General features: G+C 46.6%; 1 protein-coding gene across 3 annotated transcripts in view; it reads left to right on the top strand.

Annotated features, from left to right (window-relative positions):
- Nucleotides 1-12,483, top strand: part of ARHGEF6 (Rac/Cdc42 guanine nucleotide exchange factor 6) — a 98,985-nt gene that overhangs the window by 19,917 nt on the left and 66,585 nt on the right. The gene's annotated exons all lie outside the window — the stretch shown is intronic.

Genomic DNA, 12,483 nt, shown 5'->3' with positions numbered 1-12,483 from the left:
GTTTTAATTTTTGTGTCTTCTGTTTGTTTTATTTTTAATTTTTGTGTCTTTTAAAGCAAACACGTTTGTTTTATAATTACAATAGCTTGAAACTTAAAAATATACCCCAGAGCAAGATGCTTGTTGTTTTAGTTAAATTACACAATTCAGCAAATGGTTTTCTATTTTGGTGACGACTGACAAGAACGTCTCCCCTTGCCCCCTGGGAAATAAGTAGTAAGTCTGTCAAATTGGGCATAGTGGAGGCAGAAAATCAAAGTCAGTTGCCTGTATACAAAAAAACATGTTATATAATACTTAAAAAGGAAACATGTCATTTCTGGGTTGGGTTGAATGTATATTAATAATAACAAAAGGCATGCATTTTGTTAGAAAATTGGATCAGCTGAGTCTCCCTTATCTTGTTTTAAATCTCATTCCCTCTAATTGGGTTTTCATGTTGATTCTAATCCGGACTGTTGCTGGGAGCCCCAGAGCACACAGTCTTGGCCAGCTCTCCCCTACTCCAGCCCCATTCTAATCCGGTCATACGTTACCGTTCGAGGCAGCCCCCAAGGACCAGTTGTTGCTGGCACAGCAGAAGCTGTGCCCTACCATTGGCAATGACTTTGGGGTTAGTACCAAAAGGAAGTGCAAGGTCTGGCCTTGGAACTGCAAGTAAAGAAGGGGGAGGGCACCTGTCAGTTTCATAGGGCCTTTGCTGGCCAATGTTTAGAGGGGATGTATGTCCCCCCATTCCGAAGGTGTTCCACCTCTGTATTTCAGTAGTGAATTGCCACTTCCTCTGCTGTCATCTGGAAGAATGACTTAGGATCCCAGACATCTGTCTGATTAGCTCCAGGCTTTGTTGTTGTTCCTTGGCTGACTTAGACCCTACCGCATGGAGGGGAGTCTGGGTTCAGAGAGGTGGCTCATTCGGAGGAACATAGAGCCATCCATCAGTTCTGCTTGACTTCTGGCAGAAGATTTACCTTCCTAATTAAGTTCTGCTTAAACAAATAGAGTAAAATCCCAGCTTTATACTTTCTTGGGGACCTGAATATTATTACAGAGATCAGGTGTATCAGCTAAGGGATTGAAACGGGCAACAGGGAAAAGAAAGGATTAAATTAAGGTTAGATGGCAGGCGGTGGTTTCCAGAGCGGTGAGTGACACCGTTAAATTAAGGGCTTGTCTCGCTCTAAACAATAGCAGGCAGGTTTCTCTACCTTGGGAAGCATGGACATTATTTTAAGAGGCATCTTTAAGGTGTCAGGGTCTTCACATCATTTTTATGAAGAGCCTAGCCTGTGAAGCAGGCCTGAACACTTAAGGAACATTCTGTCTTACAAGTTTGTCTCTTCTTCATGGCAAGGTCTCTAGCCGACTGGGGCTGTTTACCAGTAATTTGTGAGAAACGTGTGCAAACTGAGAATGCAATATATTTTTTAAAATTTTATTTATTTGAGAGAAAGAGAGATCGCAAGCATGAGAGAGAGAGAGAGAGAGCATGAGAGGAGAGAGGTCAGCAGGAGAAGCAGACTCCCCGCTGAGCAGGGAGCCCGACGTGGACTCGATCCGGCGACTCCAGGATCATGACCTGAGCCGAAGGCAGTCAGTCACCCAACCAACTGAGCCACCCAGGCGCCCAAGAATGCAGTATTTTAACACCAAGAAATGTAACTACTTCTTTGGGGGCTTACGCGTTGTGATAGCGTGACTGGACATCTTTGCTGGAGCATGACCACGTTGCATTCTTTGAAGACATGCTGGTGTTTGGGAGTGGGTTATGGACTGGGGAACATCTTGATTTGGGATTGCAAAAGTACCTTCCAGGACAGACAGCAGAGTGGAAAAGAGTGGTTTTGGTAAGCCCGTGGGTGACTCCTTTAGTTGCCAGATTTTACACACTATCCGTTTTATTTCTCATCTTCTAACAGATTTACCTCTTGGTGCCTGGCGTATGCCAGGTCTTCAGTAAATATTTGTTAAATGAAGAATTACTGGATGACTTCTTATCTTTTTGTTGTTGTTGTTGTTTTTGAGAGCGTGTTTGGGAGCTGGACGGGAGAGAGAATCTCAAGCGGGCTGCACGCTCAGTGGAGAGCCTTGACGTGGGCCTCAATCCCACGACTGCGAGATCATGACCTGAGCTGAAACCGAGAGTTGGATGCTTAGTGCCTGAGCCACTCAGAGGCCCCAGGATGAATTTTTAAGAATGTATTTTAGATAGCTTGTATATATAAGAGTCTACATAGATTATCAGGAGTTGACTTTCATTCATAGAAATGACTCTTCAGTGAATGAAAATAAGGATAAAAAGAAAGCTAAATACTAAATTCTACAGTATTTACTGTTTCTTTACGCCAAGCTAGAGTACCTGTTTCATTAAAAGAAAGAAAGGAAGATTAATGGTGTGTGAATTAGGTCCCATGTCATATGGAAGACCTTCTCTACCTTTCTAGCCCTCAGCTCTCTTCTTTTTTTTTTCTTTAAGGTTTAATTTACATATTTGTCAGAGAGAGAGATTGAGAGGGGCCGGCAGGCAGAGGGAGAAACAGGCTTCCTGCTGAGCAGGGAGCCAGATGCCGGACTGGATCCCAAGACCCCGGGGATCATGACCTGAGCGGACGGCAGATGCTTAACGGACTGAGCCACCCAGGCGCCCCACACTTCTTATTTCTTATGTTACCCAAACTCTTGATTTCATTGGATTTTCAAGGTGGGACACTTGCGCATTAGGACTCTGATACTGGGATTCTCCCAAGTGATCCCAGGCAGTACCTTCACTCCTTTTAGTGAGATAAATGCTTCATCTGCATTCTTCGTGACTCTCAATCACAGTCTTCCAAAGAAGAATTTTACCAAGTGATGGAAAAATAGATGAGCCCTGACTGATCAAGTTTTACCAGAAAACAAACAAACAAAAAATGACCTTTCCTCTGTCTTTGCTTCCAGGGAAGGCATGCCAGAAGGACAGGTGTTTCTAGGGGAAGAAATACCTGTTTAACTTTTTAAAAAGATTTTATTTATTTGAGAGAGAGAGAGAAATCATGAGACGGGGGGAGGGTCAGAGGGAGAACGGGACTCCCTGCCGAGCGGGGAGTCTGATGCAAGACTGCATCTGGGGCTCCATCCGGGGCTTGATCCGGGACTCCAGGATCATGACCTGAGCTGAAGGGAATCGCTCAACCAGCTGAGCCACCCAGTGCCCTACCTGTTTAACTTTTAGGTGAAAAGGAAAGCACCATAGTCAGCAGGTACTCGTTTGCCATCTGGGTGCTGTGCCTGTGGCATTGTGGGAAGAGCCAGCAGGCTTATGGGAAATCGTGGAGTTTAACAGTGTGGATGGCAGCGTATGGTGAGGTATCCAAGTTAGTGGGTTAGTCTAGAGCGTAACACAGAGTTCAGAAGAAGCCTGTTGCGTACCAAGGTGTAGTGTCTGGTGCAGACCCCGTGGAGGGGGTGGTGATGTCATCTGGGCCCCAAAGGACAGCTGGGATTCAGATGGTTGAGGGCACTCTTACGTAAGGACAAGTGTGCATATTGGAGAGAGGCACAGTGAAGAAAGTGGCTTCTGGGGCATACAAGTTGACAGTGGTGAGAAATGATGGGCTTGAGAAGAAATCCGAATTCCAGCCTGAAGACTGGGGATTGGATTTCGTAGGCACTTAAAGACTGTGTTCCATTAGGCCGAGCGGCATGGAGGTTCATGGAAATTCCTCCCTTCCTGACCTGTCTGATTGGTGAGCTCCCGAATACCCACCTCGCCAGGTTTGGATTGCATCCTATGTGTAAATCTTATTTGAGATCAGATGGAGGAACCTTCATTCATTGATTGATTGATGTCTGTTGGGCATTGATGGGCATCTCTGAAAATGACATACTTTTGAAAAGGTGACTCACCCATACACATAAGCAAGGAATGCCCAAGTTTGCCAGATACACTGTTGAGGGTGATCTCTAAAGAAAGAAAATGGTTGTAACTTTGGCAAAACAGCTCGTCCCCAGCTAAGCTGGTGTACGAGGGACTCGGGGCGTGTGGGCTGTAGGCTTTCAATTTGCCTCTCACCCCCTCTTGCTTTTTCGTGAGTTCCTTCGGCATATTTTGCCACATCCCGCTGTGCTCTGGCTGTGACTCAGAGCCTGTTTTGGTGAGTTTGGCTTTACAGTGTTTGTCCTTTAAGCGATGTGTCATGGAACAGTTCCAAAAATATGGCCAACTCCAGCAAAGCGGTAAAATCCCACAGTTCTTTCCCCGCTTCCTTTCTCTGTAGTGCGGAGGTCATGGCGCCTTGTGAGGAGAATGAAAGGCCCCAGTATGACCCAGGACAGGCCAGCAACTGCAGACTTGGCCCAAATTGGGCACATAACTCCATGAAATAAATGCACAGCCTTAGAGTTGGAAGCACCTTTGGTCATCTCACAGTCGCGCAGCTTAATTTTGCTGATGAGTCTGGGCGTATTGTTAGGTTAGCTAATTGGTGTTTCCTGCAAAGTCATGTGGAAATTTGATTGTTTCTTCCTTAGTCTGATTCTTTTGAACTCTGCTGTCCTTTTGGCGATACTTTTTCTTCAGTTGTGATTAATCATCTGCTGGCAAGAGCTTCTAAACTTTCCTCATGTCATCAAATATTTATTAAGCACCTGCTTCTAGACACTCAGGATCCAGAAATGAGAAAGTTTTCAAAGAACTGGCTTCACAGGCCTTGCGTTTGAGGCCTGATTTGTGTTTAAGTTCCTCCGGCTGATCAGCCAATGAATGACTGTTTCTCGAGTCTCTCATACATCGGACATTGGTCTTGCTCTGTGGGGTGCAGTTTGGGCTTCCGAGGGTCCGCCTTCTTGTTGGAAATCCAGAGCTAATCTTTTTTTTTTTTTAAAGATTTTACTTATTTATTTGACAGAGAGAAATCACAAGTAGATGGAGAGGCAGGCAGAGAGAGAGAGAGGGAAGCAGGCTCCCTGCTGAGCAGAGAGCCCGATGCGGGACTCGATCCCAGGACCCTGAGATCATGACCTGAGCCGAAGGCAGCGGCTTAACCCACTGAGCCACCCAGGCGCCCCTCCAGAGCTAATCTTAACATCCACAGAATGAATAGAGAATGTGACCTTGGTAGGTGGCTGAAGGCTTGAGTGTCTGGCGTCTCTACAGACTAAGAGGCTGGGGCAGTTCCAAAGAAAGAAGCTGGAGGGTAAGGCAAGGTGGAACCTTCTGGAAGGCAGCAGATTAAGGGGCTAGAGGAGCTGCTGCAGAAAGCAGCCTGCAGTGGTTCCTCTTTTCATGGTCCTCCTCCCTCGCTGATCTTTGTGGGGGGTTCATGTAACACCAGTCTCCCCCATGCGTGGACTCTGTAGTAAAGCTGTTGGTTCTGCTAGGCCTCCTGGCCTCCAGCCCTGGCTGACTCCCTGGAAAAGCCAGAGCTGCAGGAGCCCTGTCTGTCCGTGGGAGACTCCTCCTAACTGGCCCCATGAAACAGGCGGGACTTGTCAACTGTTAAAATTTCTGAGGCTCTTCTCACCGTCTTCCTGTGTATCACTTGATTCTCTAATCCTGCGCAGTTCTAGAATAAATAGTGCTTGTAGTGGCTAGGGTAATTGTTCATCCTTCAACTTGAAAGGAGAAGGAGAAAGTATAATGGATGTGGACATGAATCTGGGACCAGGCATTCTTCAGTGTAAAACGGAGTCTTTTCCGAAATTTGATTTGTAAGTTATTGTTCGCAACACAGAAAACCTTTTCCCCCTAAAAGCCAAGTTCTACGTGCTGATTAAGATTTCTGACTGGCCCACAGCCGTCTGGTTAGTAAGTGTGGCTGAGCTATAGAATTCACACACTAAGTGGCAGACGTGACTGTGTCTCTGGGAAAATGGGTTCTGCATTCCAGTTTGGAATGTCAGGAAAGAAGTCCCCTTCCTTGACGGGGTATGGGTGAGGAGCTTGGGGAGCACACCCCCAGGCCTGATGCCCAGATGCTGTGGCAGCTGAAGAATGACCCGTCCACCGCACCCGTCAAAACAGGCAGCCAGTGTGGCTCCCTGGAAGGTTCTAGTGACTGGCATGTGGGGGCGCGGGGCAGGCCGCAATGGCGTCCGGCTGAGCAGCAGCTGTTTCTAGGCGCCCTGCTTCCAGTCCGGGGCTTGGCAAGCCCTTTTAACAAGGGAGATTTCATCTCTTCCTTCCCTTCATGCCTGCTCTCTTCTTGGTGAAGTTATCGAAACCCAGTTATTCTGTCTCTTTCTCTTTTTAAATCTGCGATGGTCCTGGCCAAGATACCTGTGTCATTCCTTGTTCATCGCTCTTTCTGGAACACATAATACTCCATTGAAGAAGGGCGTCTGGGTGGCTCGGTCAGTTAAGCATCGCCCTTCTGCTCAGGTGGTGATCCCAGGGTCGGGGCACCCTGCTCAGTGGGGAGCCTGCTTCTCCCTCTCCCTCTGCCCCTCCCCACTGCTTGTGATCTCTCTCTCTCTCTCAAATAAATAAATAAAATCCTAAAAAAAAATCAGTTGAGGAGAACTCCCTGTTGTGGAAAAAGTGTTTCTCTCCTAAAGGAGTGCTAACAAGGAAGAACGGAAGCCATAAGGCATTGCTGATGTTGCAGTGGCCCTCAGGGACAGGGTTTGGTGATGTCGTGAGGAGGTGTGAGATGAGGCGTTACTCTCAGATCTTCACTCCTGTCGCAGAAGCTCTATGGAGCTGAATTTCCTGGCTCTGGATTCTATAATGTCCAGGCAGTCTAGAAACCCCTATTACTTACGTAAAATGACACCATATAAACCCAGGGACAAAAGAACATCGATTGGTTAAAGCTGTCCACAGTTACAGGCCAAGTGCCACTAGATGATGACAGCAAGATAGAGCCAGAGTTTATAAATAGGTCATTAATTAATCAATTATTTTTAATTGTTTTTATAGAGGGAAGGGGGGAGGGAATGAAGAAAGAGAGAGAATCTTTTTTTAAAAAAAAGATTTTATTTATTTATTTGACAGACAGAGATCACAAGTAGGCAGAGAGGCAGGCAGAGAGAGAGGAGGAAGCAGGCTACCCGCTGAGCAGAGAGCCCGACGTGGGGCTCCATCCCAGGACCCTTGGACTATGACCTGAGCTGAAGGCAGAGGCTTCAACCCACTGAGCCACCCAGGTGCCCTGAGAGAGAGAGAATCTTAAGCAGGCTCCACGCCTAGCACAGAACCCGAGGGGCTCGATCTCACAACCCTGAGATCATGATCTGGGCTGAAATCAAGAGTCAGACGCTTAGCCACCCAGGTGCCCCAGTAGGTCATTTTCAAAAAGTCTGCTTATAAATAGGTAGTAATTACATTAGCTTGTAATACCCCAGACTCACTTTGTTTTGACTGTATACTATCCAACAAATTTCTAGTTCTGATTTGGCTTATCATGCAGATTTCTCTCTTGGGAGAGAGTAATGTTGGCTAGAAGATGGGACTATCCAATCTTATTAATGGTCTGTTTCTTGGAGCAGAAATTAGCAAATTGGCCATTTACTTGATGTGTTGGCCTTTTTTGAACTTGGTTAGAATGAGCCCATTCTCAAGAGCCATGACAATGGAAGACCAGATTCTGGACCTTGGGGACACAACCAACATGCCTGGTCTGGCCAAAGACATCTGTCACCTCTCACTTTCCAGATGGGAAACAGAGCTGCAAAAAAAGTGGTGTGACTTTCCCAAGGTGCTCACAACTGCTCAGCAGTGATGAATCTGGGTTTGGAATCACAGTCTCCGGACCCTCACACTGGAGCTCTTTTCAGAGACCAATCTCATCACAGCCCCACACCCAGGTCTGATCTTGTCCCCTGAATGGCCGAAATGGGCAGATAGGAAGGAAACAAGAGAGGACGGGAGGGCAGGATTTGCTGTCTTTTAAGTGTGCTCCCTATCAAATAGGAAGTTATCATTTAAAACCAGGCACAGTACAAGTGCCATCCACCGCATTCTAGGAGGGGGAGTGAGTGCCAGTGGCTCATGGAGTGCCACACCATGGAGTGTCACGCCTGAGCTACGGGCATGATTTGGTGCTGACATCGTGACCACTATTGGTGGGAGCTGTGTGGAACCATCCCTGGTGTGTTCACAGAGCCACCTGGTGACGTATGACTAAGCAGCTCCGATTGGCTTGCTCTGGTGCCCCGTGTAATGACATTTCCTCCAAAGTTCAGGGGTTAACAGTGGCAGCGTGCTCAGCTGGGGGAATTGGAGAATGTGACTCAAGACGGGCTAAGTGAATTCGAGATTTTATTTAGCAGGAACAAGGGAGACATGGAATCTTCTTAAAACATTTAGAATCTGTTTTTTTTTTTTATTTTTTTTATTTATTTATTTTTTTTTTATTTATTTGACAGATAGAGATCACAAGTAGGCAGAGAGGCAGGCAGAGAGAGAGAGAGAGAGGAGGAAGCAGGCTCCCTGCTGAGCAGAGAGCCCGATGCGGGCCTCGATCCCAGGACCCTGAGATCATGACCTGAGCCGAAGGCAGCGGCTTAACCCACTGAGCCACCCAGGCGCCCTGTTTTTTTTTTTTTAAAGGGCCTGAAGCAGAAGCCAGGTCCATGGGGTTCCAGTGCTAACAGTTGAGTGATGGAGCCTATTGTGATCACCCCAAACCCTAAATTAATTTGAACTGGAAGTCAACTGAACGGTCCCGAAGCCCTGTGACCTTAGAGATGTTCCCCCTGTTCTGAATGAGTATGCGGTGCGGCTTCTTCCCTGAACAAGGATGTGGCCAGGGCCACCACCGGTTATCTCAGGTGGTGAGAGCAGGGTGCCAGGGAGCAGTTTAGCATGGCCCTGGAAGCATGGGCCGGACCCCCAAGTGGACGACCCCTCGCGAGGTGGAACTGGCAGCTCAGCGCAGCCCTGCCCTGCTTCTGGCATGGTGGAGATCAGAAATGTTAACATGTACGGAAACATTTAGAGATTAAATGTCTTGTGGGGGGCCTGGGTAGTGGAGTCAGTTAGGTGCCCGACTTTCGGTTGAGGCTTGGGTTGTGATCTCAGGATTGTACGATTGAGCCCTGCATTGGGCTCTGCACTGAGCAAAGAGTCCGCTGGAGATTCTCTCTCCCTCTTCCTTTGCCCGCCCCCCCTCCAAGGGACACACTTTCTCTGTCTCTCTCAAATAAATAAAATCTCTTTTAAAATTTTATTTTTTAAAATATTTTATTTATTGGGGGAGGAGAGAAAGAGTGAGAAAAAGAGAGAGGGACGGCATGAACAGAGAGAGGGAGAAGCAAAGTCCCTGTTGAGCAGGGAGCCCAATGTGGGGCTCGGTCCCAGGACCCCGGGATCATGACCTGAGCCGAAGGCAGAGGCTTTAACCCACTGAGCTACCCAGGCACCCTAAATAAAATCTTTAACCAAAATAAAATGTCTTGTCTGAGTTCAGCTGCTGATGTAGAATTGGACCTTAGGTAATCTTATGTAAATTGGCCAGAAGTCTCTTGGATAACATCAACAGTTAACTCATATTTTGCACATTATATGTATTATATACTGCATTCTTAAAATGAAGTAAGCTAGAGAAGAAAATGTTAATAAGAACTCATAAGGAAGAGAAAAATACATTTATAGTACTGTGTTGTGTTTATTGAAAAAAAAAAAACCCACGTGTCAGTGGACCTGCGCAGTTCAAACCCATATTGTTCAAGGGTCAACAGTACTTAAAGAGAAGAAAAAACAAAACCCATCTTTCATGAAGCTTCAGCTCTGTCTTTAAGATTTTATTCACTCATTTGACAGACAGAGATCACAAGTAGGCAGAGAGGCAGGCAGAGTGAGAGGGAGAAGCAGGTTCCCTGCTGAGCAGAGAGCCCGATGCGGAACTCGATTCCAGGACCCTGAGATCATGACCTGAGCTGAAGGCAGAGGCTTAACCCACTGAGCCACCCAGGCGCCCTGTTGTTGATATCCTTGAACCGCCTCATCCCACTGTGGGAGCGGGACCTTAAAAGCATCTAGCAGTGTAGCCTGAGAAGCAACCCTTTATTTCTTGTCTGCATCACAGTTGTGGTCAATGGAGGGAGGGAATCCTGCGGTTCATACGACCTTGGCAGATCCAACTGGAAACTAACCAGCTAATTTCTGGACCCAAATGGTAGAGAGAAAGTTCAGCTCATCTGGGACTCCGCTTCATGCCATACTAAGCAGGCTAGTGAGGCTTGCACAGAGTGGCAGAAGATGAAAAAGCACAGGCGGGGCAAATATGCAAATTTGTATTTCCTTTAACAAGCCCCAGTGCTTTGCAGATAGGAAAGGGGAATTACTTCTCCATTTTGTATGTATAAATGGTTGGGATTCGCCCGAGGCAAATGGCCTGTCCCACAGCCTACTTCTCCTTGTTCTTCCCATGCCCACTCCACGTTGGACAATTCTGCTCTTTCCCTGCTGGGATACGATGTTCACTACCATGCAGTTTGAGGTTTGGAAGGGTGTGGACAGGATTGCTGGTTATATTTGCTTTTTCCACTGCTCGCAAATCGTAGCTCTTAGGCTTTGCTTTCTGTACTCCGCCCTAGAGGCCTCTGCCAGCTCCTTCTGGTGTAGCTCCTTGTGCTACAGAGCAGGCTTTTAGAGAGAAGAACAGTGTCCCTGGGTAAACTCAAGTGTATCGGGCTTTTCCAAAACGGAAACTCTGTATTGTTGCGGCAGCGCCCCTCCAGCAGATGCGGTGGCTGACTCTTGCTGATGATGTACGTTTCATTTTCTGATCAGGTGATTTGTCCTAATTCCAGCCAAGTGCCCGTGTGAGTGAATAACGCCACTGTTGCCACATACGGGCAGTCAGTCAGCCTGGAGAGGGAGCAACAGAAAAAGAAAGGGGCAGGTTTTTTATCACTGCTTTTGCTCTCCTGCCTTATTCTGCTGATACTTATTTCTGCTTCTTATTTCGGACTCTGCCCATCTTCACGTGCACACACATATTCATGCTCCCATTAAGAATTATGGGCTAAAAATGAGTGAATATTTTGCTTTGTTAGCATTTCGGTGTGCATGGCATTAACACTTCCCCACCGATGGGCCCTAAGGGACGTTCAGTGAATCTGGAATCCTCTGGGATACTAGGTTCTTTCTCCAGGGTTTGTCGTATCTTGTTCACCCAGACTTTGGCATCCTGAAACAGAATGCCTAATTATTCCTGGACAACTTTGAGGTTTATATTGGACTGCAGTGTCATTTGACTCCTGACTCTTGAGTAAAGGGCTCATTAGAGCCCTTTACTAAAAGTAGATTAGTGTGTCATTTTGGTTTTTATTTTTTTTCAAAGATTGATCAATCGATTGGTTTGAGAGAGGGAGAGCACGCGTGCGTGCATGTGAGTTGGGGGAGGGACAGAAGAAGAGGAAATCACACGACCCTGAGATCACGACCTGAGCCCAAATCAAGAGGCGGCTGCTTAACCAACTGAGCCACCCAGGTGCCCCTAGTGTGTCATTTTTAGATGTGATTGGGCTCCTCGGTCGTATTGTTTTGACTGCAGAACATTCGTTGATTAAATGAATAGCACAGTCATGAATCCCGGAATAGGCAGACTTCTCTAGGCTGGTATTTGCATACAGTATCTAGGTTGATACTGTTTCCCAATTTGAAAAAAAATGGCTACTATATATTTTTGTTCTAGAGACAGAGTTTAAGTCTTGAAGAATATGTACACAAAGAAGAGAAAATTTTGCCTTGACGTTGTCCCAGAAAACACACAGATTAGGAATTAATTGGGCCCATTACCAATCTTGTCCCACACAAAGAGGTACATTTTATTCCCATCACTGCATCTGGGAAAAGAAGATTCAGACTTCTAGACTTCCTGGAATGAAATGTTTTTAGAAGGTGCATTTCCATCCAGGATGTGGGTTTCCCATAGATAAGTATGTCTACATTATTGGTTCGCAAATTCGTGGATTGTGCCTATGTTCGAGGATGCTTCTAGTTTCAAATACATGCATATGAGACTAGAAGGATTGTCCATACATTTTAATACATTGAATACATTTATAAATCAACAATTCATTTGTATTTAAAACAATAGCTGACTGGTGTCTTCACTCGGGACAGTGACCTATCAGAATGAAGGCAAAGTGAAATGTTGTATTTATTTCCTGTTTTGTTGCTGACAGTAGAGTACTGTTAGGCCAGAGGTCCCATCTGAAAAAGTCACCTGAGGCCAGGAAGAGCTGGCACAGGTTCAAATCCATGAAGATAGGCTGAGAGGGGCAAGGTCAAACAGCAGAAACCAGGCACTGAGGCTGGGAACCAAAGGCAGGCCTTGGAAAAGTTTGGGTGGCATGGAGTTGGGATCCCAGGCCATTGGGACCCAGTGGGTGGCAGCGGGGAAGACAGGGAGCAGAGGAACAGGCAGTGTGGACAGTGGTCCTGCTGAGTCCGGTGATTAAAACGTGCACTTGGAAACGTGTCAGAAAGGTTCCGCCCCCTTCTTCGCGGACCATCAGTACGTTGTGTAGGTGACAGGTATGAACTGTAACCCA

The sequence above is a fragment of the Mustela erminea genome, chromosome X (genome assembly GCF_009829155.1).
Source record: "Mustela erminea isolate mMusErm1 chromosome X, mMusErm1.Pri, whole genome shotgun sequence".
Classification (NCBI taxonomy): Eukaryota; Metazoa; Chordata; class Mammalia; order Carnivora; family Mustelidae; genus Mustela; species Mustela erminea.
The sequence above is the reverse complement of the archived record's forward strand: the minus strand, read 5'-3'. Positions and strand labels throughout refer to the sequence as shown.